The sequence below is a fragment of the Pleurodeles waltl genome, chromosome 6, assembly GCF_031143425.1.
Source record: "Pleurodeles waltl isolate 20211129_DDA chromosome 6, aPleWal1.hap1.20221129, whole genome shotgun sequence".
NCBI classification, from domain to species: Eukaryota; Metazoa; Chordata; class Amphibia; order Caudata; family Salamandridae; genus Pleurodeles; species Pleurodeles waltl.
In genome coordinates, this window is record NC_090445.1 from 1,635,450,081 (window position 1) to 1,635,477,400 (window position 27,320).

Sequence of the window (27,320 nt, forward strand, 5' to 3'; positions counted from 1 at the left end):
AGCAATTTTACCATCTCCTAGTTATACATACTGACTTAATCAACCAGATACAATGTCTGCATCCAAATTAAAATTCTTAGTAGTCCACATATTTCACCTTTGGTTTTTGCCTGTGAAAATTCTTCCAGGTACCACCATTGTCTATTTTTTTCCTTTTCGTGGAACCACTGTGGAATCATAAACTCATTTCCTCATTAAAAATCAACGTATGACAGTACCATGTTAATAAACAATAATCTGTAACTGGCACTAAAAGTAGTAAAATTGGACCAAAAAAAACTAAACATTTACTAAATTTAGAGAGAACATCATTGAAATGGATTCATGTGTGGAGTTAATAAAGGAACAGACCACATACAAGCAGCAACAAAGTGGCTAGCAATTAGCAAATAAGTCACCAGGGGTAGTAAGTAGCAACATAACAAATAGTGAATAGAAAATAACTCTAGGAAAAGTAGAATTAACATTCTAATTCAAATGATTTAAAAAGTAGCCCGAAGGTAGTAAGCAGCAACATAGGGGACAGCAGTTTCAACCTGCAGCTACTATCAAATGACGCTACTGCTTACATAACTAAGTAGGGCAACGATGTAAGAAATCCTCAAAAAATATCTAAATAGAAAGAGGGAGAGCATGATTCACCAGAGCATAAAAGAGACTCGGTGCCTCTTATCAGCCTAGAAGATGTCCTGGCATTTCCATTCTTCAACATCTTATCTCTACACAAACAATTCCACCTCGCCTGCTATTTGCAGGTATATTTAGAAGGTATTTAAAAGCAGCGTGTTCTCCTGCACCTCTCTTTAAAGTTGTGTTGAGTTGGAGAAGCCATTAGTATGCAGCATTCACTAAGATAAGGAATGCATTTTTTATAAAGCTGTCAGAGACATTTTGGCTTCCAGTTTCGAATGTTTTCTTTTCGTTTTTCTCCTTTTCCTTGTGCAAAAATCAGAATGGAAATAATGTTTTTTTTTTCTTTTTGCTTTAAGATGGGGGACATTATGAACAAGATCCTGAACAAACCCAGCACAAACCTGGCACTGAAGAACTAAAGTGAAATGTGTCAGCAAAAGGTCATCGATGAATTTTTAAGCTCCTCCATCTCACACATTTGACATCAAAAGCATTTACCAAAGCACTAAATCAAAGAGATGGAATTGGAATATTCACTGGTAACGCTGCAAAATATTACATGAAAAATGGAATTCAAATAGCTTCCAGCACAAATCTGCATCTGATCAGAGGCAGCAGAAACAAAGCTCTGCTAAACAGGAGGTCTGTTAGGCCTTCCCCATCTGTTCCACCTGCCTTGTCAAATGCCTGTTCGAGAATATCATAAGGACTTCTGGGCCAGAGAAAACCCTGTGTTGACAACCCAAAACAAAGGCGTCTGCTCTTTGAGAAAGACTATATTTGAATAATTTGTTTTACTGAGTTGCCCTATGTTGAGCCCAATTAGATTATTTCTTGTTGCTCATTTCTGGATTCTTTTTTTTTTTTGCTTTCTGTCAACGGCTGAACAGAAAAACAAACTACCATCACACTGCAGGAGGCTGCAACTAGAGTGGAGCCGTGGGGCATGGTTGGGGCATGGCAGCGCATCAAACGTTGAAATCATCCTCCTTCTCTGCAACCTAGGAGCAAAATAGCAGCGTGGCAGAAAGACCATTCTGTACTTTGTTGTGTCACGTTCTATTGTATTGACTTTTGGTGCTGGTTGCCTTGTTGTGTGTTGGTTTGGGTTCACTTTTTATTGAAATGGACAATTAAGACTTGTATAGTACACAATGTGCCACTAGTCAATGCATAATTACTCAACAACTAGGTATGTTACCCCACCGTCTTAAGAGCCTAACGCCTGTGTTCCCAAATGTCATTGTTGCTTATTACTAAGACTGCCCAGCGTTGGTTTCTTTTCTAGAGTGGGAGAGCATTCCCGTCGTCGCCCCACCACCGCACGCTCCGAACCGCACAGACAAAAATAAAATGACAATTAAAAGCTTTCATTGCCATTTTATTTTTACCTACGCGGTGCGTACCAGCCCAGAGACATGCTGGGCGTGTCGGGAGCAGAGGACAGAAGCAGGGCTGACAGGATGCTCCAAAGTACACATGTCACTATGGGCGGATGTTTTGCGCCAGCCAATGTGACATGCGCACTTTGAGACTCTCCACTCAGGACAGCTGGGTGGAGACCCAATACAGGCCTCAGGGACCTAAAGGAGCATCCTGCCAGGATGCTCCATCCAATCCAGGCACTTTTCTCATGCTGGTTAGCAGCAGGAGGGCAGCGTCTGGATTGGTTAGGGCAGCTCTTCCAGCATCGACGAAGGATATTAGCACCGAGGAGGATGCATAGCCAGTGGGTAAGTTCAGTGTAGTGTGATGGTTGGGCTTTTGGAGGAAGGGGTGGTTTACCTTGATGTTTTGGAGGGAGGTGTTTTTTTTTGTTTTATGGGGGGGAAGTGATGGGGCACCTCACTTCCCACCACTTCCAAAGGGTACCAGCCGCCGCTTAGACGGCCTACTCTTAATTACACCTCATTCCTCAATCTTCCATCGCCCTTTAATTCCTGGCTTTTTATTACGCTCTGGCAGGTTCTTTTCCATTGCTCATTTCTCCCTTTGTCACTATTTTATTGCCTTTGCTTTCTCATATCTTTCTTTGTTTTCTGTCCTGTCTCTTACTTTGGATCAAAGTCTAGTGCTGACAAATACGTCTTGATTCAAAAAATGAGTGCCATTGCCCAATATTTCCAAACTGCATCACTAAGTGGTATTAGGATTGCCATTGTAGTACTATGCAGCCATCTGAGGCATGCCATTGCACGTTTCCATTGCAGGCTGGAGTTTTATTATGTTTTGTGGAGGTATGTGGTCAGTGTGGTGCATATGTCACTTTTAGTGAGTTTTTGGTGGGTGACACTGATGGCCAGTCCCATGCAGCTTGTGCATTTTCTGAGTTGCTTTATGTGGATTTGGGATTAGTAGCTAGGATCTGTCATGTTGTTTTTCATTGTATTCAGTTCTAAGTTGTCTTCTGTTGTCTTATATTATGATCTGTGGGTTGTGTCATGTTATGTTGCAATTGGGTGAATTCTGGTGAGTTTTGTTGTATCATGCACTGTGTTATCTTATGTCGAGTAATGTGAAATTGGTTAATTTTGTGCTCAGTTGGTTTATGGTATGTTATTTCGGTTACGTTACGGTGTTTTTCACTTTATGATTCTTTACCTATGATATGGGGTGTTCTAAAAGTTTATGTCCTTTTGAAGATTATTGTGAATTCTTGCATGTTGTTTTATGTTAGGTATTTTAGGTTATGTTAGATTGGGTTATATTATGATGATTTTTTTTAAACCAGCGAGCCATTAATAATGTTATTGTTGAATGGGCAGCGACACAAGCTATATATTCTGAATGTTGTTCCTGTAGGATTAGAGTTGTTCTTATTCTGCAGGATCTCCCACAGATTGGTAGCCTATAGGTTGTTATTGTTTTTCACTTTGTGGCACAATGGAGACCTAGTTTCTCTGAGTGTCTCAAAGAAGATAGCCTTTAGGAAATTCGGAAAATACCACATTAAATATGATGGTTGAAAATCGGGAACCCGGCTTGCTTTTGATATTGAATAAGTAGGTATCCAGCTTGACAATTTTAATGTGCTTGGAAATGTTTGGATGACTATGCGAGTGCTACATAAACAAGCATTTGCAATGCAATGGGTCTCGCATTTGCTCGAGTAAGAGCTATTAGCGTTGTAAACTCCTAACCGGACTTTTCTTGCCACATAAATTTAAAAGGAAAAGTAAAACAGTTTCACATAAGTGAGCCGATTCAAAGCACTACTGCCACCATTAGCACCAGCGTGGAGACACGCAAAAGGAAAAAGAAGTTCGCTTGTAGTCAAACTTACTGGAAAAAGTGCAATTAGCCATGTAACAGGGGGCGATGGCCCAGGCGGTAACAAAACCTTCCCAATGAAGGACAAACATAAGCCATTTACCAATGTCATCAAAGGATTTTTGAAGGGCAAGCCTACGAACGAGTGGCATTCATGGGTGTGAGGTGGGCGTAGTTAAAAGCCAAGATACATACTAACACGTCAGAAAAGCAGCGCTTGCACGCTGCCATGCTCGACGTAAAAATCTACTATACAATAACAAAGAGAAATGTAATGTGCCTTTGATGGCAGAGGAAGTACTGAATCCTAGAGAAATGATCTCAGAAATTCTACTGCTTTACTATAGATACACCTCGCCGTGGTGTCATAGGAATGATTTATATTAAAATATGACGCATGGGATGAGGTTGATTGATCACTGATCATCTGCATTCATATTGACTGATTTACCTTTGTGTATCTGAATGCATCCTATTTGCCCCAAATCACATACCATCTCAATAAGGTTGATCAACAGAATCAATTTCTTTAGAGCTGACACATACCTAATAGCCGCCATCTTGGAATGCTGTGCTCATTCTCAGATTATACAGCACCCCTAATGCCACCATGGTAGCATTGTATTTAAAATACGGTGCACCATGGCAGTAGTTAGAGTGACTAGCGCCACAATTTTTTACGCTAGTCCGGCGCTTTGTAGGATTAGCGTCATCAATTATGACACTAATCCTGCAAAGCACCTCAGAGGCCCATTGTAATCAATGGGAGCCTCTTTTTAACGCCTGCACTTAGCAGGTGTTCAAAAATGCAGATAAACGTGGCACAAAAGAATCTCATAGATTCCTTTGCGCCATTTTTAGCCCCTCTCATGCCAAACGCCCCCTTTGCATACATTATGCCTGTTGCAGGCATAATGTGGTGCATGGGGTTACAAAGTGGCGCAATGCAGGCATTGTGCCACTTTGTAAATATGGTGCTGCGTTTTTCCCCTTGACGCTATTGTGGTGTTGGGACGGCGCAAGGCCAGCATAAATCTGGCCCAAAGTATTTAAAATTACAGGCATAGATACAGAGTAGGCACACTGCGCATAAGAGGGGACCTAGAGCTAGGTATATCACGGTTAAAGAACGGAACAACCATCGTCTATCATTGGGTGAAGCCAGTAGCGTGTATTAAATATCAATATTAAGTGAAATTTTAAGGACATTCTGAAGATTTGGGAATGTCTGGTTGATCTCTAAAATGCAGTTGTCTTCAGAGTTTGAGGCAGACCATCTGCCTGTCTTAGGAGGGCTCAGAAGTATATCAAGTGGACTGACAGTTGGTATATTAAGGCTCCTGTATGCAGATGCCTTGTGCTGCCTACAAAAGAGACCAGGGCAGGGCAACAAATTGAAAAACATGTCTGTAAAAGACCGTTGTGTTTAGGGTGGGAGAGCTCACAAATAGCAAGATGTAATTTTGCCAGAGGCTGAAATATTGGTGCACTCGAGCTGCCAGTAGGAGTGGAACTCTGGCAAGAAAAATGACTGGCCCTTCCTCAGACTCTTCTCAAATGTCTCTGGAACCCAATCGAATGTTAATAATGCTCTTGGGAACATGTTTTTTTTCTTGGTAGAATTGCTCTCTTCGGTAGGCACACAATATTTATATATTTTATATTTGACGTTATATTTGTAAGACATTTTCTGCCATTTTAATGGTCGTTTACCAAACGACTTTATGCACAGGGATCACATCATGGAAAGGTTGGATGACTGGTACCATAATATCAAGGTGTAGACAGGCTCTCAAGCCTGAATCACCTGGTGTCCTTGTGTTACTTCGAAGTCCTCACATTTAGGCTTTCATTTCAGACATGTGGGCCTTAGGAAATCTCTTTAGAAGATTACAACATGAGCTACAATCCCAGTGAAGACCTAAGAGGAATTATAAGGCAGTCAAATCAAAAGTCAACAAAAGATGTTCTTGTCCTGTGGCACAAGGGGGAAGCAAAATCATGAGCCTCAGACTCTGAGTAACTACAGCCCCCTCGGAAAAGGTGAGGGCAGTCGGTAACACCGGGAATGGTCCCGCAATTAGACATCTGAGAAGGAAGTCTTCCCTGATTCAGAGAAACGTGTAGCAAAGCTGTGCATTCTGACCTCCATCTTTCCTTTACTTTAGTTTTTTTGTTCATAAAGACATAAGTGTGCGGGAACATTACCACTTCAGGTAGGACAACAGCATGTTTAGGGGCGCACAGACTGCCTGTGTTTTCCGGCCCGCTGTGAGCCTCGTCAGACATGTGCTGCCCACTTCTGAGATCATTCTTCAGCAGTATGTACTAGTAACATGGCTGGCATTACCAAGAGTACAGAAGACGAGTGGCAACTACTGCTTTCCCTTACTGGGCCAACTGTGTGCCCTCAGAGATGCAGACTTGATGCCACCCATCTATGTTCACTGCAGGAATACTGCATGGTCTACTTTGTCTGTCACAGTGCCGTGGGTGGCTCACTCTTGGCGCGGTACTGTATAAGTTGGCATTCACCTTGAACCTATGTGCATCTTCTTCTCACTTACCTCCTGTGAGCGTTATTTAATCAGAAGACTGACAGTATCCTGTGTCCTAGAGAAGCAGTATATCCTATGCAGGTCTCCTTTGGTCAATGACCCATTGAAGAGTCTTTCTTGACTGATTAAAGTGTCACTCACCAATATCCCAAGGGATCATGGAATGGGTGTAAGAACACGGAAGGCCGAAAGCATCCCTGTTGTGCCTCTGCTTTGTTCACACTAGACAAAATGGAATTAAAACTGGCAAGCAGCCAGAAGATAAAATAACACTTTGAACTTTCTCCAATAAAAATATACATACATGCTCACACCATCGTAAGCTACTCAGCAGGTCTGGTACACCTAGCAGGTCTGGTACACCTACACCTACCCCTCTATTTCTGGAACACACAGCTACCATTCTAGAGCATAAATTACACATTTAGGGGTTAACAGCTGGAATGATTTATAGAGACTTGAAGTTGCATTCACCTTCTGGCTGCCTATTGGTGCTCTCCTAGAGTGGTGATTGTTAATGGAAGCTGATTTGCCTTGATCACTACTACGTATTGGGCCAGGGTGGAATTTTTATTGCATGGCATAATTTGCGTAATTTCTGGAATTTCATGTTACGCGCAATACTCGAAATAACACAATTAAACTGCTGTGGGGAATTACGCTGCTGTTTCTGGCAAATTTTTAGCAACGGGAAATACATGCACATGCATAATGCAAGCTGCTATCGTTCATGGCAATCATTTTATTTGTGTTATTTTCTTAGTGCAAGATGCATCTTCACATTAAAAATGTATAAGAGGATACATTTCACGCTAAAATAAAGCACTACTTGACAGATGTGTTATATACATATTAATGTGTAATTTCACATCACTTTCCTGAAATTTTGCATAATTAAATGAAAGTAAATTACAAAAATTTCACACACTACTGCTATTATCTAAGACTTGGGGCCAGATGCATCATAATACCGTAGGCGTAAGGGGACCTAAAGGCATATTTCCATGGTCAGAGACCATGGAAAGTGCCCACGGGTGCCCTTCGCTGGCCCCAGGGACACCACCACCCACACCAGAGGGAGACCACAAGATGGGGGACCTAGCCCAGGTAAGTCCCGGTAAGTTTTTTTTTTCCCCCCCCGCTCGGGTGCCCTGACTTGGGGCACCCTGCATGGCGCTGGCCCCAATGGCCATGCCCAGGGGACCGTTGTCCCCTGGGTATGGTCATTGGGGTGGTGCACATGGCTCTTGTCTTTACTAAGACAGGAGCCATGTTGTGATGCTATTAATTGTGTTTGACCAATGACTTTGTGTTTCACCACTGCGCATATTAGTTGCTCAATGTTCACCAGTAGCACATTACATGTTTTGTTCAGTTTAGCTGCCTATTGGCTTTGAAATGGCATTAGACATTACATTCTGTATTCAGTTTAGCTGCCTATTGGCTTTGACATGACATTAAACATTACATTTGATATTCAGTTTAGCTTCCTATTGGCTTTGACATGGCATTAGACATGACATTCTGTAGTCAGCTTAGCTGCCTATTGGTTTTGACATGACATTAGACATTACAATTGATATTTAGGTTAGCTGCCTATTGGCTTTAATGTGGGGTTAGACATTGCAGTTGAGTCATTGCAGATGAGCTGTGTTTTTCCAAGCTGTGTTTTTCCACCAGATGGACCAAGCTGTTTTCTTCAAACCAGACCTTAGCTGATAAGAGCACGTAGATTTTGTGTTTACCTCGCAATCCAGTCTGAGAACCGGGAGCTCAGGATAATTGGCCTCTCTCCAAGGTTCTTCGGCTCTCACACTGAGTTTGCTTTTAAGGATGACTCTGGGCTACGGAGAGATAGATTAAATCTGCTTGACTTCAGACAGGAGCTAGACGTCAGTTGCCTGTTTCCCGTTTGGGTAGAGAATCTCTTTATCGCAGTTGACCGGAGTCATCAACTTGCAGACCCCAGAAAGATGAAGCTGAGCTATAGGCCCTACGGTGATGAAATTAGACTTTTATGCTTTGCTTTGAAGTTATGCTATAATAAATGTCTTCACCTATATTTGCCGTGTACATTGCAACTAAGAAGTAATTTCAAATATTTTTCTTTCATTGCTGCAACTACTTTTGAATGTGTGCTTCCAATCTACTAATTTTGTCTCTCAGGAACTTGTGGGTGGGGAATTAACAACAATAAATGTCTTCTTTAAACTCAGAAGTGCATTCCAGAGAGGTTCTGTAAGCTTGGTTATGAGATAAGATGGAAAGCAGAACACATGTCCACTGGGGTTGTGGCCCGAAAATGGCGCTACACTGATCAGAGGCATTTTTTTGCCTCTAAACAGTTTTGCACCATAATTCGGTGCACAAACCCCGGTTTCCCCTATGCATCCCCCACCCTGTTAGCGTCTTTTGCAAGAACGCTAACCGGGCATTAACGCCGGCAAGCACCATTCCATTAATATGGCGCCTGGCTGGCATCTTGGAATGGTCCTAGCCGGCGCTATTCTTTTTCACGCAAAACTGCGCTAACTCAGTTTTGCGTGAAAAAGTATAAATCTGGCCCCATGTGTGGATAACTTGAAACATCCTCAGATAGGCTAAGGTACATTGCATTTTCATAGAACAGAAGTGGTGATATCAAGCACATACGGCAAGGAATTGCTTTTCCATGGAGATGAATGACATAGCATTGCTCCATGTGCACAACAGAAGGAGACAGAGGGACAAATTTATGAGAAGTGGTGTAATGCTGTGCTGGGGAAGGGATTTTGTCAAGCAAACTCGTGCTTCAGTGCGTCATTTCCTTGCAAATTGGACACAGCATATCTATGGAATGGCACACCATGTCGTAAGATCCATGCTGTGTCAAAAATGTTGACACATTCAAAGAAAAAAAATACATTGTTGCATAAGGCAACTGGCCCTTACGTGACACAAAGATGATTTGCATATTCATAGAGCACTTGGAAGTGCTGCAAATCAGCATTGTGACACCTAGGTGTGTGTTGCATCATGGGATGCATAAAAAGAATGACATATTTAAAAAATATGGACAGATTCCCACAATAATTTCAGAAAGTGGAGGCAACAGCATCTTCATTAGTATGGCAACAATCCAAACCGCAGGTCAAGATGTCCAGACAGTAGATTGGGGGAGGAGGAAGCTGAAGAGCAATTTCAGTGAGGAGGAGAACCAAATATTAATAACTGAGGTGACAAAAAATGAACAGATTCTCTTTGTCACCTTCAAATTGCCATTAGGAAAGAAGGAAGCCATTTGACAGTCCATAGTTGATAAGATTACCAGTGTTGGCCAAGCAAAAAGTACAGTCAGAGCTGAAACAAAAGTGGCATGACTATAAGCACAGGACCAAGGAGAAACTTGCCAAGAAACTGAGGACAGCCATGTGGCCTGAAGGACCAGCAGACAAAGAGGAGTTGGACACATTGGAGGAGCAGGTGGCGTCACTCATTCTAACAGAGTTGGCAGGAGTTGCCTGACAGGAAAGTGCTGCGGTTGAGGGCCAGGAAGATCTACTAAGTGTCATCAATGAACAATATTGTTAAATATGTTATGCAGTGCAGTACAGCAACACACTTTGCTGCGCTGCACTGCGCTGTGTGCAAGGGAAAGGACAGGAATGTGAAACATGTCAACCCATACATCTCATTAATGTTATTTCTTTGCCCTGTGGCAATTTGTCCAGGACAGTCGATCTCTGCAAAGTGCCTCATGTACATGTGTGATGCGCTGCCCCAGTCCAGGTTGTCCTTTGAATACTGCAACTTGTGGTCTAATGTTTAACATAGGTGACCAGGCCTAGAAGTCCCACAATACAAAGGAAAAAACCTGGACTTGAGCAGCACATTATACATGGACATGAGAAACCAGCCCAACCTTACTGTGACAATACTGGGCCCCTTGCACCATCAGACAAATGTGTTTGCCTTGGGGGTAGGCAGTCACAAGTGGAGTGTGAACTAATGGAATGAAATGGCATTGCCAGAGGATCAGCTTTTTACCTGAGCGGGGATCCAGGGCTTGCGTCTGTGGAGTATTTCCAAGTAGGATCAAGTGAAGAGCCATATGTACAGTCACTAGCATGAAATCACATTGCATGCAGCTCTCCTGATGTGCAGGGTCAGATTTCACAGGTGCTGTCTGCCATGTTAGAGACCACACTACCTTCTGTCTTGTACAAATGAATATTGGGGGTGGGGGTCGGTGTAATTCAAATGATGCACACTAGAGGTCCATGAGTGTTTGCTGGAAGCATAGATGGTGTGTGAGTTTGGTGCATTTCTGGTAGTGTAGTGCCATGTAAGTGTGGCTGAGCACATTGAACTGACAGTGTCCATGAATGGGGAGCCATTGGATCTCAAGGAGGAGGGGATGATGTTTGTGCTGCAAGGTAGCCTGACTGACAGCCATGCACTGCTGCTTTTTGATAGTATCACACTTGTGTTGTAGCCGTAAAGGGATGACATAGGAGAGGGCATTAGTGCACTACACTTGACATGTGGTGTGAGCCTGGCAGAAGGTATAGCAGGTGTTAGGAAGGAGGCATGAGCAGAAAAGTCAGACTATGCTACATATGTCAAAGCAGGAGGATGTTAAACAGGGAATTGTGAAGTGATAGGATGAGTCACGTGTCTAAGATGAAAGGCAGGTTTTGGGGATGTTTAGAGGGTGAAGTGTTTGGGCCTAGTTGTGTGGGCTACCAGGGTAGACAAATGTTATATATTATATTCAGTGCTCTCTTGTGAGGTTCAGAATGAGCCATAGCTCTGACATGCAGGTAGGCATGGTGCATATTGTATTCAATGTAGGTTGTGTCCTTGTCTCCTGAGAGTCAATGTATGATGTGGGTTTCTTCAGGGTGTGAGAATAAGTGTCAGCCCTGTGCCCACATGATGATTGAAAGGGGAGTCATGAACAGGTGTAAGTGGAGTGAAGAGATCTGTGATACTTGGCAGAGGGCCAGCTTAAGTAATGACAAAATGGGGTGTGCTTCAGTTGTTGCATATTTACAAGTGTGATGGTGCTTATCCACTTCAGAGATGGTTCACAGAGCCTATTGGCCTGGACTCTGGAGATGATTGTGTGTGCTAGGAAATCAGAGGAGTACACATAAGTAAGTAAACCATTGTAGTTACATCCCCTTACCCATTTCTGCAGTGATGCAACGCTGCTTGCTATATAGCGTTGTGTGTATGTGTGTCAAGTAAGAGCCTTTGGCTACATGAATGCACAAATTGCATGCAATACAGCACTGCAAGGCAGATTGGCGTGTTGTACTGTGTGAAAGGCAGAGTGATGGACAAAAAGTAATAGATGATCAAACTAACATCACTTTGTCAGGAGCTGTGAACTAATTCATGGCCAGAGGAAAGGCAGGCCCCCTTGTGACATGGTGCAATGTTCTCAATAGTACTGTCAATAAGTGAACCTTATATCAATATACTCATGGTATGAAAATAAGCCCTAACCTGCTAAATGGGGCCCTTAAATGCACTGTCCCTTTCAGCCAAGACAGGCCAGCAAACTGTGTAACTGCCTTGCAATGTTTGCTATGACACAGAAATGCCCTGTTTGTCAAAAAGTGGTTGTGTGAACAATGTAGACACACACACAAACAACACCAACTGCAGGTGAGGCACAACACCCTTCAGAGGAGGAAGATGTGTATATCTCCAATTTCCATCAGAAAACTGCCAGGTAATATTTGTCTGTGCCTCCTGGACAGTTCCCGAGTGGTCCTGTATCTATCACCTCACCTTGGTTGTTACCAAGAACTGCAACTTTTTTTTTTGCAACTGTCAATCTTGTCCACTTGTGGACTGTTGACATGGCTCCTTTACCTAATGGCAATTTGTATCTCCTCACTGAAATTCTCATCACCGCTATATGTTGCATGACATGTCCTCAACTGGACTCTGTCTGGACATTATTATCTCACTTTCAATTTTGCTGTTGGTGGCCCAAACAATGCAAAATGCTCATGCTGACTAACCATGCTTGCAAATAAATTCACTCCTATAAACCTGAGTGATGTATGTATGTTGCAGAAAGGACTACTTATACTATGTGGATGCGTACATACCTAAACACTGCTTAGCAACTCAAGGAGAGCGAGAGAAAGTCATACTCACCTGCACTCTTTGCATATGCACCATCATGTACATCCACTGCGATGGCAATATGTTGAATGTCTTGACTCACAATTGTATGTCCCGGTGTGACATAAGTTTCATTTACTTGACTTGCTCACAGTGAAAAGCCCTTACTAAACACATAAATGAATACTTGCCAAAAATGGGGCATGTGAGTCATGAGCTAATAACAATGTTTCACTTTTCCACATATATCTATCTCAGTGAATGTGACAACCTGATCAAACACATGTGAGGGGCCCACTGCTTACACTGAAGAGATAGCAAAGTACATAAATTACCATGGTTGCACTACTTCTGAAATTGCATCATACTTGTGATTGACATGGATGTACTAGGGCAGTCCAATACCTAGGATGCGGGTATGCTTGAAATGCAAGGGATTATTATTGGGGTTCTGTGTAAACTGATAACTTGTGTAACAAGCTACACCGGGGCCCCTGATAGGCCACACATAATTTGAGTGTGAATGTATCCACACATGACATCAATTGTACAATAAACACACGTCTTACTGCATAGGAACCAGATCACAGACCCACGAACAAAGCAACACCTCCCTATGGGAAAAATAAATGGGAGAAATATGTATTGTAAACTCTGCAAGTACTATAACAAAGTTACATGCATGAAGTGTCACACTTAGCAAGTAGTCAATGTCAATGATTATAAAGGTTCTTCAGGCAGATATGGACACATTCATCATTTTCAGCCAGCCAACAACGACCCACTTGCATAATGGTGCCACGGTGTGTGGGGTAGTGGCAGGCAAAAGTGTGTATCTCTGCACAACCACAAATCTGTAATCTGCACTGACAAATGTATCCCAAATACACCTTTCCTATCACTTTCACACTGTGTGCAATAGTAGTATGCTACCTGTGTTGTGCTGTGAGTAACACTTCAAAATGGGGACACTTACAGTGCCTAAAGTAGGAATATGCACCACACTTGACTCAGATGTAAGGAGTATGAACATCTCCCCATGGGCCTCTGACAAAGCAACATTTAAGTACAAAGACTGCAGGCAAATGGGTACATCATGTTCTCAACTCAACTCACTCCATGCTACCAACTCATAATTATTGAAAAGATGACAAAGTTTTAAGAAATGTAGGGCCACATTTATGAGGCCCTATCACCACCGAGTGTCCCTTTTTGTGATGCTCTGGTGATGCTGTGCAGTGCATCATATCTACAAGACGGCTTTAAACCACTTTTCCTGGCTTAATGCAGCCTTGTATGGGCCACCCTGATGTAATTTTCTGCGGCTGAGGAGCGTGCAATGGGTTTTTCTGTGGGTGTACCCATGCAAGACCCATTACTTTTTGATACTGCTTCAGATTTATGAGAATCCGTAAACCTGAGGCAGCGCCAAAAACTAACGCCTCCTCTGGAGAGGTGTTAGAGTGGTGAAACGAGGAGAAATACTTTAATTTCTCCTCATTTGTTGCTCTTTCTGTGTGTGCTGCATTCTGCAGCACAGATAGAAGGAACACATCACCATTAAAATTTGTGTCATTGCATGTGTATGTTGGATTTTTGCTGTTTTGGTCATGATTTACTTAGATAAATATTGAATATTTTTCTAAACTGGTGTGGTATTTTCACTGTGTTAATGTGTGTGTGTGTGTGTACAAATACTTTACACATTCCCTCTGAGATACTCCTGACTGCTTGAGCCAAGCTACCAAGGGGTGAGCATGGGTTATCTTAGCTGTGTGCCTTCCTTACCCTGACTAGACTGTGAGTCCATCCTTGGACAGGGTGCAAACCACTACCAACTAGAGACTTCATTTTTGATAGGGGTGCATATTGCATGTGGGTATGTAATTTGCTCATTACTATATGTGATATGTGTTAAGTTAAGCAAGTCCATGTAGCATGCTTCAACATTGCATTACTCATCTGGAATAACCCAAGGCAGCAGACATTGCTGTCTTGATTTACTCAGTGTCAGATATTGAATGCGAAGATAGAGGGTGGTTGGTGACCTCTTGCAAGGCATAACTGTAGTACATCATAACAATTGAGCCTCAAACTAATTCAGAGAATCAGACAAATAGCTTCTGATAAGCAGTTGTAGCAAAACCATGGTGAGCTAAACCTTTACCAATGTCTGTACACGTATTCTTCTAAGGCTGGTTTTCACCCTATCATAATTTTAATTTGCAAATGAGTCTTAGAAGCGTGTGTATTTATGCTGGTATACCCACCTGTACAAGAACAATGTGGGGTACGATGCAGGTAACCGAGCACCATGAAGCAAGCTAATGGCATATTTGCTAGCCAGTACACGTTACCCCACCAGTAGGTGAGCAGTGTAATGGCATGTATGCTGCTGACACTGGGCATCCTTGCATGTGAATTTTTACACAGTCAATCAACATTACTATACACCTTGCATGGTGTTAGAAATGGGGACTCTGGTTAGCAGTCAGTTTGCACTCTGTCCAAGCAGGGACCCTCACTCTAGTCAGGGTAAGGGAGTTACACTCCTAAGACAACTCCTGCTCACCCTCTTGTAGGTTGGCACAAGCAGTCAGGCTTATCTCAAAGGCAATGTGTAAAGTATTTGTACCAACATACACAGTAATACAGAGAAAACACTACAAAATTGACACCACACCAGTATAGACAAATAGGCAATATTTATCTAAATCAAACAAGACAAAAACAACAAAAATCCAACATACACAAGTCAAGATAGGAACTTTCAAAGTAAAAAGAGTCTTACACCATAGAAAACAATGGAAGGGGCGAGCGTGCATCGGAAAAATCATTTCTTCTCTGGTCGGGTAGGAGATGCGTTGTTTTTCTCTCCTGCAAGAGAGCGCTATGTTGATTTCTGTACAGGGCATTTTGAATCCACGCAGGTTCATGATCACTTTGACACCCAGCGACAATGTGTGCGAAATCCTGTTCACGGGTATGGAAAAAAACCATGCTGCGTGGTGTTTGTGTCGTTTTCAGCAGCCGTAAGTGGGTGTTACGTCGTTTTTCCAGCCGCGATGCAGGTAATGCATTGAAATCAGCCGCAAAGCGGGTGGTGCGTCATTTTTCAGCCGCGTTGAAGGTGGTGCATCAAAATTGTCTGTGCGTGGCTCCTTGTGTGTGGATAACCGTCCTTGTTCTACCAGCTTCACCTTTCAAGGGCCCAGGGACTGGATAGGGCATAACTTGGCAGGGCAGGAGTATCAGCAGAGGGTCCCAGTGCTGACAGAGGAAGTCTTTGATGGTCCTGAGACTTCAAAACAGGAGCAAGCTCAGTCCAAGCCCTTGGAGATTTTTCACAAGCAGGAATATACCACAAAGTCCAGTCTTTGTCCCCTTTCACAGGCAGACGCAGCAACTGCAAGGTAGGCCAAAAAGAACAGTCACAGGCAGGCGTAGCGCTTCTCCTCAGCTCTTCAGCTCTTCTTCTTGGCAGAGGTTCCTCTTGGTTCAAGAAGCAAATCTAAAAATCTGAGGTTTTGGGTCTACTACTTATACCCCTTTCTGCCTTTAAAGTAGGCAAACTTCAAAGGAAAGTCTCTGTTGTTCACAAGATCCTGACTTGCCCAGGCCTGGCCCCAGACAAACACCAGGGCATGGGAGACTGCATTGTGTAAGGGTAGGCCCAGCCCAGCCCATTCAGGTGTTAGTGACCACTCCTTCCTCCACTCCACTCTAGCCCAGGTGGTTCATCAGGATATGCAGGCTACATCCCAGCTCTCTTTGTGTCACTATCTAGTGGAGATTCACAAACAGCACAACTGTCAGTCTGACCCAGACAGGGAATGCACAAATAGGCACAGTCACAAAATGATTCAAGCAAGAAAATGTCCACTTTGTAAAAGTGCAATTTTTTTACTGAAAATATAAAAATCAACTTTACCAAAAGATATATTTTTTAATTGTGAGTTCACAGACCCCAAACTCCATATCTCTATCTGCTGCTAAAGGGAAACTGCACTTAAATGTTTTTTTAAAGGCAGCTACCATGTTAACCTATGAGAGAGATAGGCCTTACAATACTGAAAATTGACTTTGGCAGTATTTCATTGTTAGGACATGTAAAACACATCAGTACATGTCCCTCCTTTAACATACAAAGCACCCTGCCCATGGGGTAACCTAGGGCCTACCTTAGGGGTGCCTTACGTGTATAAAAAGGGAAGGTTTGGACCTGGCGAGTGGGTACACTTGCCAGGTCGAATTGGCAGCTTAAAACTGTACACAAAGACACTGCAGTGGAAGGTCCAAGACATGTGTACAGGGCTTCTCATGTGGGTGGCATAATCAGTGCTGCAGGCCCACTAGTAGCATTTGATTTACAGGATTTACACAGAGAACAAAAGCATTTTAGCACTGGTTAGCAGTGGTAAGGTGCTCAGAGTCCTAAAGCCAACAAAAACAGGTCAGAAAAACTAGAAGGAAGGAGGCAAAAAGTTTGGGGATGACCCTGCATAAAGGGCCAGGTCAAACACATTGAATAAATGCCTCTGAGAATTGGGACATAAGGTATGTAATGCAATGGGTTTGGCACTTCAATGGAAATCCATGTGCAGACTAGTCAGCTTTGCCCACTGTGGTCCATGTAATTCTGGTTGCACTGTGTAGGAAATCTGACATCCTAATGTGACCTGCCAAGCCATATGTCCATAACCCTGCAATCTGGACATCTACCCTCACAATGCGAATCAGTCAGGCAGTGTGGTAATGTTTTGTCCAATGCCATGGTTAATAATAGTCACAGGCCTACATGCTTAAAGCCACCAAGACTCTGTGTGAATGGTCCTCTGTCACCCCTATTCACATGACAATGACATGTACGGCTCTGAGATTTGCTCAAGTTCCCTTGAGGCTAGATTACAGCAGCCATACCTCAGGTTAAGTTAAAAAAAATGATGTGACCAAGATACAACTTCTAATGTACTCACATCCTTATAAAGACGCATGTTGAGATGTTTTATTTCCTATGTCATCAATTAAAATCCAATAATATAGTAATATAAACAGGTTGTCCTAACACAACAATATTTACAGCATCACTCATATGAAAAATGTTTTTTGTGATGGCTAGCCTGCTGACACGGTGATACAAGATTTAATACATTTTAATTTGATTTTACACACACTTACACAAACAGGTATGTGTTACCAGGCGTTTTCAATGTTTTTCTGCATGAATGTCTGACCACAAATATATTCATCCACAATTCGGGATAGATGTAACTTATGCAGCATGTATGTGCATTGTATGTTGGAAAATGATGCAATATATGTGACATTTGGACACACTTATTCTAAATCATATATTACGAGACAATAATTTTTATACTTGGTAGCGCTGTCTGGGTAATGTGTTACACCTTTTCAGCACCATATTCATACTCAAAGGCTGCCAAACCGTGCCCAAGCACAGTTAGCCTAGACCATTCCACTTCTATACAATATCTTTTGAAACATTGTATGTAATGTCTGTGACATATGTTTGCTGTTAACTTTAGATTGTGTTGTCCATCTACTAATTAAGTGCCAGATGATGGGACATGTGTCATAAACATCAAAATAGTAGTTGAGCAAACATCACCACAGCTGTTAAAGGTGTATGCTACCTGTGTGCATGTATGCATTGCCCCTACATGCACATGGCATCTATCATTGGCCTTCTACCATTAATCTGGGCACATGTTCAGTTGTGTTGGGACACTGAGTGTAATTTATTGGCAGGGGATTGATACATCCACATGCACATCACAATCTTACCACTATCATGGATCCCACATAAACCTTACAGAGCTACATCTATGTACTTATCACACTTACTGGTAGATTTGGCATCCCGAAAGATTCTACCTCATCCCTAGTGTATGAAGCAGGTCTATCTACAAGACAAAAATTTGAATATTGCATTGTAAATAGTGCAAATACACACAGTCTGAATTCCATTGACGGTACTATGCCATCCCAGTGAATTGGGAGATTCAAAACATTGTACACACATGTGTATATTTCTGTATAGGGGATGCAGCTAGTAACCTTGCATGGCAGAGGTGGATGAATGTTGAGGCTTAGATATAGCTAACATCACATTTCTGAAGCAAGCCTCGGGCATGTGATGTTATGTGTATTGGTGTGCAGCATCACCTCAGGCCCCCTTGCACCATGACACGGGGTGCTATTGGCTCTAGGAAGACCAAAGTAGTGCAGCATTGGGGAAATACACGTTTAATCTGTATGTAACAAGGTAAGAACCTTATCAGACTATTTATGGCCCTAGTGCAAAGAGTGCTGAATAGCAGCAAATCATACAACCTTGCAACAAGGTTCAGGGGTGCATGCCTTGGATGAATATTTCAATGTTTTCGCAGGAAAATTCCACCTACATCATGGGTCTTCAAACTGGGGGCAGGCCCCCCTAGGGGGACCTAAAGTGATCCCAATGGGGCACGAGGCTCTGGCCAAAAGAAGAATCATGCAGATAACAGAGCTTTATTTTAAGCAGAAAGCAATTCTTGCATTTTTGAAAAGGTAACAGAACTTAACTGCAATATTTAAATAAGTATAGACATGTTTAAACATTGCCAACTTGAATGAATAACTGTGAAAAATTGTGAGGGGGCCTGATGATTTTTTTATTCCACTGGGGGTGTGCAGCCTTCAAATGTTTGAAAACCACTAAGAACTACATGAACAAATACAATTACCAAAGGCATTTTCATCTGTCTACATGTTCTGAACAATGCAGTACACCTCATGAAAAGGTTCACATTAGAGTAGAATGAGCATCACATTTACCGTTTCGCATCACCTGTTTTGGGTTAAAAAATGTTTGGGTCATACTAGGCCTGGGCAGAGTTTGCAGAGGTCTGCTACGCGGAACTCCGGAAAGGCCAAAAAAACTTGGCGGCGGAGTTTGGGTAAGGTGTGCTTTCTGCACTGATTTTAAGCCTGCGAGTTTCTCCCACGCTGTAAAATCAGTGCGAACGGCAACACGCAGAGCACCAGAGGGCTCTAACTCAAGTAGATTTTCTACTTGAGCTGCAACTTACTCAAAGTAAGCGGCACCTTTCTCATTGGGAGCGGTTGCAGCCTACCACCTGCGTTCAGAAATCTCACTCGCCAACTAAGCAATGTCTCTTGCTCACGTTCACCAACTTAACCTTGTAAAAACTTCACTTCATTGAGTTTTTTGAAACTCAGCACTCTGCATGGACTGTGAAGTAGGGAAAACTCTGCGAACTCCGCCGGCGAAAAAGAATTCTTTGGCCACACCTAGCTCATAGCCTGCTTAAGCACGTATGTGATTTCAGGTAAGGTATCCAAAGACAAGCATGTTAAATCTAGGAAATACATACACAACCCATTGAACCGGCCCCTGGGCGGGGGTTTGGCAATTGTGTGCATTACAAGTGAATATGTTAACCAGTAGAGCAAATGATCTGCCCCTTGCATGCTTAAGCTGTTTTAAATGTAACACAAACATATCTACATGCAGTTTGGACATACCTACACACATACCTACAGGTTCACCAAAGTCCAATTCGATGCAGTCGACCAGAACACCCTCACGGGACACCACATCAGCCCAGTCTTGTTTTAGCTGTTGGACAACACTGCTGTAAAGGATCGTGCAGTGCAGGAAAACAGACCTTGGGAACACTTTCATTGGTCCACAATTTTTACCAGACAAGGAATCAATTTGTTGATGTGTGACTTTTCATTGGTCACGGTGTGCTTATGTGTGACATTTTACCTTCTTGTGTGTGATATATTGAATGACAATTTATTGTGAGAAAAAACACATAAATATTATAATGTATTGCAACATTTTCAAGTTTATCTACCTTTTGTGGTTTGTAGTAGGTTTGGGTGGACGTAAGTAGCTGAGGTGATGTGGAAATTGTGCCCTGTATATGCTTTACTACACCTATGTGCAACACTGTTGTAGCCCCTATTCTGCCCAATTTCTTTATTCAGTCAAACTGTCATGATCCCTGCCATAGGATGTGTTATGGATGCAGCACACACTTAGGGGAGCACAGAGACAGGATGGGTCACCCATTCTACAGTGTATGTGCCAGCTGGCTTACAGATTTCTTGGCTTATTCTAAACTATTTGGTGTAATTCCGATATGGAACATGTGATTGTCAAGCAGCCTTGTAATTGCACACAAAGCTAGGGAAGTTCCACCATGTAATGTGGTTGTATACACATGTCTGCACTCAATACTATGGGTCATATTTACAATCTTTTGACACTGGGCAGAGCTGCAAGCCTTCTTGCTGTGCTAACCTACATCACAAGAAAAGGGCAGGACTGCTCTGTATCTGCAAGATACAGCACATTCCTATCCCTTCTCCTGCGCTGGTGCACAATGGGCTGCCATGCCCCAATGCAGGCACCCTTGCACCATGGGTCATGGGTGTCTGCACAGCAGGGATGATTGTTTTTGTACAGGAAGGGGCACCTTCCTGCACAAAAACAATCACAAGAGGTGTTTTCCTCTCTTTTTGTCAGCTGCAAAATGCAAAATAAATGTATTTCTACACGTTGCGCCTCCCTTACCCCTCCCCTGGGGAGGAGTAGGCTTTTGACACATTCCCAGGTTTACAAATCTTTGAAAATCTGGGAATGGGTCAAAATCCATGGGTGTTATGTGGAAACACCCATCGCAGCACTCATGGTACGCCTCTTTGACGCAGAGTAACGTAATGCAGCAATTTGCAATGCGTCACCTTACTCCATATTTACAAGGCTATGTAAAGCCATGCAAAGTGGCTTTGCATGGCCTGCTAGATATGGGCCTGGGGCCTGCATCACCAGTGCATGAAAAAAAGTGAAGCACCAGCAGCGCAAGCCACTTGTAAATGTGGCCCAATATGTCTGAATCAATATGTATGGTGCTCATGGTGCTCACACCATGCACCATGTAAAATGTGCTTTGCAATTCTGTTTGTCTATTGTTTGAGCCTAACAAGGCCATTTGAGTAGCCCAGACAAGTGTCATTAATCACGAGTGACACAATATATTGCAAATCACTGCATTGCCTTACTCTGCACCAAAGAGAGGCTCCTTGACCCTTGCATGTGGGTAGCCTTTCGCATCTGATGGTTATGCATACATTAACAAACATACAACACCAGGCAAACCTGGAAATGCACCAGTAAGTACTACCTTCCCAGGAGTCGCATTAAATGGAGTTAGACCTTAAATTGTCCTTGGTGCTTCATTTGCTATGTGTTCTGTGTTCAGCAGCACACACAGATGGTGGAATGTGGCTCACAGGATATATTGGTGGGCAGTATGTGTATCTTACTACAAACACACCTTCATGATCAGTATGTGTATCTTACTACAAACACACCTTCATGATCATATCCATTTCTGCATCCAATAGTTGCATCCTTGCCCCATGGTGCAAGTGTGCCTAAGTAGGGCCTAGGCAGCCAAAACAGAAATTGCACAGGGGAACAAACATGATTTTTTTAAATTAAGGTAGATGCACAACATTACTTGCAATTTGCTTTCGCACATAGTTGTGCAGTAGGAAGACTACATACACTGCACTGTGTGGCAATTCTCATTATATGTCCCCTCTGTTTATAGTCACATGACATTTTGGAAACGAGAATATGATCTACATATGTAGGATGGAAACAAACATCATGATGTGCAGTGCACACGCACTCAATCATTGCACAGTGTTTGGAACTACACTCCCTTTGGACTGTGCAAGAGGGTATGAAGGGGAACACACTCTCAGCGTGTGTACACTGATCACACATTGCAACCTTTCTGTTGTGTATCTTGCACAAGCACATGTGTTTTACACATGGTGTTATAATGCACATGTATTTCTAACAACATGATTGTGAGCTACGTGAGTGTGACACACAGCAACAGATCTTTGGAATAGGTGAGTGAGCCATTAAGCCTCACTGAAGCAAATCAGGGTCACATAGTAATTTTTACTCCTAATGTACAATTAGCATAATGCTGCCAAACACAAATAATCTCTGTCTCACTCCTGTGAAAGTTAGTACCAGTACATCTACTTTGAGGGAATGTCTTTGTATTGCCCGCATGGTCCAAAGAGGCTGCACTCCCTGACACAGGCATATGTAAAGGCACATACTCAACTCACATTTCCCCTTTCAGATGATACAAGATTTGTGATCCCTCAACTAAGCACTTGTACACTCCGTTCAGAGGTGAGCTACTCTTGCCATGCAGAAGTAAGTTCATATCCAAATACTTACACTATGCTATGTTCAAAGAGCTGGTGTATGTACACATAGAGTTGTGCGTGACGTTTGACATGTACACTTCACACTCTGTATTCTTCAGGTGTTGTGATGTGTGCAAAAAAGTAATCTTCTATTGTTGTGCTACAGGACTTTGCGTCTCATCCCATTGCTGTGCAATGCATGTGTAATGTGTATTTTGACAACTGTGGCCTGAAGTGCTATATAGAACAATGTGGCCAGGAATTGACTCACCTGTGTAGTGTTTTGAGGATCCACAGACATGCATGTATGCATTCTTTATAAAAACAAATATGAACTTGTACACATCATACTTGGCCTTTGTCCATGACAACTGACAATCATGAGCTGTGAAGTTTTGAGCTACAACATTTGCTCCTGCGATTTGCTGCCATTCTGCATGCTACAACATTGGGGAGAAACACTACACTGAGTGGTTTGTCACAGTTGGAACTATTGGGTGATTTGAGTTGCAACATTCACTGAGTACCATAAAAAAAAACACTTTGCTGTTGCAGAACACAGCAAGACACCGAACTGTGCAGACCTACTCTGCTGAAGAGTGGGAGGACTGAAACGTTCTAGTTTGATGTGTACATGTGGCAAGCCTGGCCTGTCCTTACATGAAGTACACTGCATCACATTGCTGCGTTGGTTGGCTGAATATTTGGAGCCATGGCACCAGGTTGCTTAACAGGTCTGACAACATAACTGATACATGTTTAAACCTACTCCTAGTTGAGAAGATGTGATTGACTTGATGTTTACAATGACTGTGACATTCAGACAACACAGTGAATGAGTTTAAACATTTAATTTCATGTTGAAGATTGAAGATTATGTCAGACATTTTCTCATTTGTAAAAAATGATAAGGTGAAGAAATTCGATACAATGGTATTGCATTGCCGACGTCCTGCCATCCTCCATTGGCTCACTCTCCTCTCGATCAAAGTCAAATGGCACATTTGTCTGGACACAAATGTTTTGTTAAATGGCACATACCACGATGATCTTGGACACCATAGGTGGTAAGTAGAACAATCTTCCCCCAGACATATCCAGGCACCGAAAGCTGTACTTCCAAATTCTGAACGTACGTCCCACACAATTGCGAGTCCTTTTCAGCGTCTGGTTGTACCTTTTTTCGGCCTCCATCTGGGGATGGGGTAATGGAGTCAAAACCCACAGCTGCAGACCATCTCCTTGATCAGCTGAAAGTAGAGAAATAAATGCTAGTTAATATGCACATTGTTACAGAGGCATAACTGTACATGTGGGTTATGTATACTGACTAACTTATAGATATCTCTTACTGTATAGAACTTCAGGGACCATATCCTTGATCAGCTGAAAATAGAGAAAAAAATGTTAGTTAATATGTACATTGTTACAGAGGCATACCTGTACATGTTGGTTATGTCTACTGACTAACTTATAGATATCTCTTACTGTATAGGACTTCATGGATTATAAAGTCAGTTGGCCATGGTTTGTTACATGTCTATGCCAGTTATTTGTGTCAATGCTAATGTTGTCCGTGTCTTGGTACTTTGGACACTTCCATATGCTGACTTTCATGTGGAGGCAGTAGATTACTATGATTGGTATTTCTGAAAGTCATCGACAATTCTATGTTCTGTGTTCTATGTTCTGTGCACACACGACGTGCACAGAAACAAAGTAGTGATCTAAATGTGTGCCATGTAATCAGCACTAGGTGTGTTTAAACAGTGGCAACCTGTTTGACACTCACAATACATTTGTCCTCTTGTAATTTCTAGACGTGGTTGCTTAGCTACATGACTTTGACCCAGCCTTTGCTTTGTTCACTTGCTTTAATGCTGCTAATTGCTGCTGACATGTTTTTATTTAGCAACATGTGACATGGTTAGTTATATATTGTGTTATGAGCTTTCAGCTAATGCTTGTTCTCAGACAAGTAATGCTCAACTTAGATGGACACATAGGTCTGGACATGTGGGCCATAAGTATGTAGGACACAGTTATGTAGATACAAGTTGCTTTTTACTACAGACTAGGACAAAGTACTTTCTTTTTTACCATGTATGCATATGATTCTACCTTGTAGGGAAATCTGTACTTCGATGCTTTTATAATGTCATCATTGATGTGGTTTGAGTATGTAGAGATTGGAATCCTGTGTACATTGGGATCTCTTGACCTTGTTGCATTCCTTCTATGTTAGTCACTGGTCTATGATATGTTTCACAGCATTGTGTTAGAGGTTGTGAGTTCAACATAGAAGGCTTTATATACTGGGAATTTGGCCTTGTTACAAAATACATCACTGATGTATCACATTGGGTACATATGTCAATGTGGCTTGATACATATGTATGTGTGTGTACCTTGACTGTCAGTATGGCAGAGACATATGTGTTGTTAGAAATGGGTTTTTTGGTTGGCAGTCAGGTTACCCTCTGTCCAAGCAAGAACCCTCACTCTAGTCAGGGTAAGTCACACACAATCCAAAATTAGCCTGTGCCCACCCTCTGGTAGCTTGGCACGAGCAGTCAGGCTTAACTTAGAAGGCAATGTGTAAAGTATTTGTGCAATAAATCATACAATACCACCATATAGCACCACAAAAATACACCACACAGTGTTTAGAAAAATATATAATATTTATCAGGATAATTGTAGGTCAAAACGAATAAAGTTGCAATGGGAATTTGTAGAGATATCACTGAAAAGTGAAATGTCTTAGGTCTTTAAAAAGCAAGCAAAGGGGGTCATTCTGACCCTGGCGGTCCGAGACCGCCAGGGCCATTATGACAGAAAGCACCGCCAACAGGCTGGCGGTGCTTTCTCACCCATTCTGACCCTGGCGGTAAAGCCGCGGTCACCCCACCGGGGCCGGCGGTTTTCCGCCGTTTTTGCCCCGGCTGGGATAATCCACAAGGGCAGCGCTGCAAGCAGCGCTGCTCTGGGGATTATGACCCCCTTACCGCCAGCCTGTTTCTGGCGGTTTTCACCGCCAGGAAGAGGCTGGCAGTAAGGGTTGTCCTGGGGCCACTGGGGGCCCCTGCACTGCCCATGCCACTGGCATGGGCAGTGCAGGGGTCCCCTAACAGGGCCCCGGACAGCTTTTCACTGTTTGCCTAGCAGCCAGTGAAAAGCGTGATGGGTGCAACTGCACCCGTCGCACGGCCGCAACACCGCCGGCTCCATTCAGAGCCGGCTCCTGTGTTGCGGCCTCATTCCCGCTGGGCCGGCGGGCGCAAAGTTGGTTTGCGCCCGCTGGCCCAGCGGGAATGTCAGAATGGGGGCCGCGTGAGTGCAGCCGCATTGGCGGCCGCATGGCGGTTTTACCGCCGCCCGCCAAGGTCGGAATGACCCCCAAAGTCTCTTTCAAGCACAAAGTACCTGGTTTGGAGTGGGAAATCTCCTCAGAGGGCCACAGAAGAAGAGATACGTGGAAAACGGTGTGTGCGTCGATTTCTCCCCAGCACACACGGACTTGCGTCGTTATTTTCCACGCAGGGAAGTCGTGCGTCATTTTCCGGCGCGCGGACAGTCTCTTTCTGTGGATCGCTGGGATTACCAGATGTCCCGGGTCTGTGCGTGGATTTTCCTGCTTGTTTTCCGGCTGCGCGTCGTTATGCGGGGCTGCGCGTCGAAATCTCGATCTCACGGCAGGCGTTGCGTCGATTTCTCCTCTGGAGGTCGGGTGGCGTTGTCCTTGCGAAGCCGTGCGTCGAAGTTCCGGTCGTCCCGAAGGCGTCGCGTCGGTGTGCGCCGTTTTTCTTGCAGCGGAACAAGCTGTGTGTTGAAAATTTCGGCGCACGGAGCGTCCAAGTGAAAAAGAGAAGTCTTTTTGGTCCTGAGACCTCAGGGAACAGGAGGCAAGCTCTATCCAAGCCCTTGGAGAGCACTTTCACAGCCAGGCAAGAGTTCAGCAAGGCAGCAGGCCAACAGCAAGGCAGCAGTCCTTTGTAGAAAGCAGACAGGTGAGTCCTTTGAGCAGCCAGGCAGTTCTTCTTGGCAGGATGTAGTTTCTGGTTCAGGTTTCTTCTCCAGCAAGTGTCTGATGAGGTAGGGCAGAGGCCCTGTTTTATACCCAAATGTGCCTTTGAAGTGGGGGAGACTTCAAAGAGTGGGTAAGAAGTGCACCAGGTCTCATTTCAGTTCAATCCTGTCTGCCAGGGTCCCAGTAGGGGGTGTGGCAGTCCTTTGTGTGAGAGCAGGCCCTCCACTCTCCCAGCCCAGGAAGACCCATTCAAAATGCAGATGTATGCAAGTGAGGCTGAGTATCCTGTGTTTGGGGTGTGTCTGAGTGAATGCACAAGGAGCTGTCAACCAAGCCCAGCCAGACGTGGATTGTAAGGCACAGAAAGATTTAAGTGCAAAGAAATACTCACTTTCTAAAAGTGGCATTTCTAGAATAGTAATATTAAATCCGAC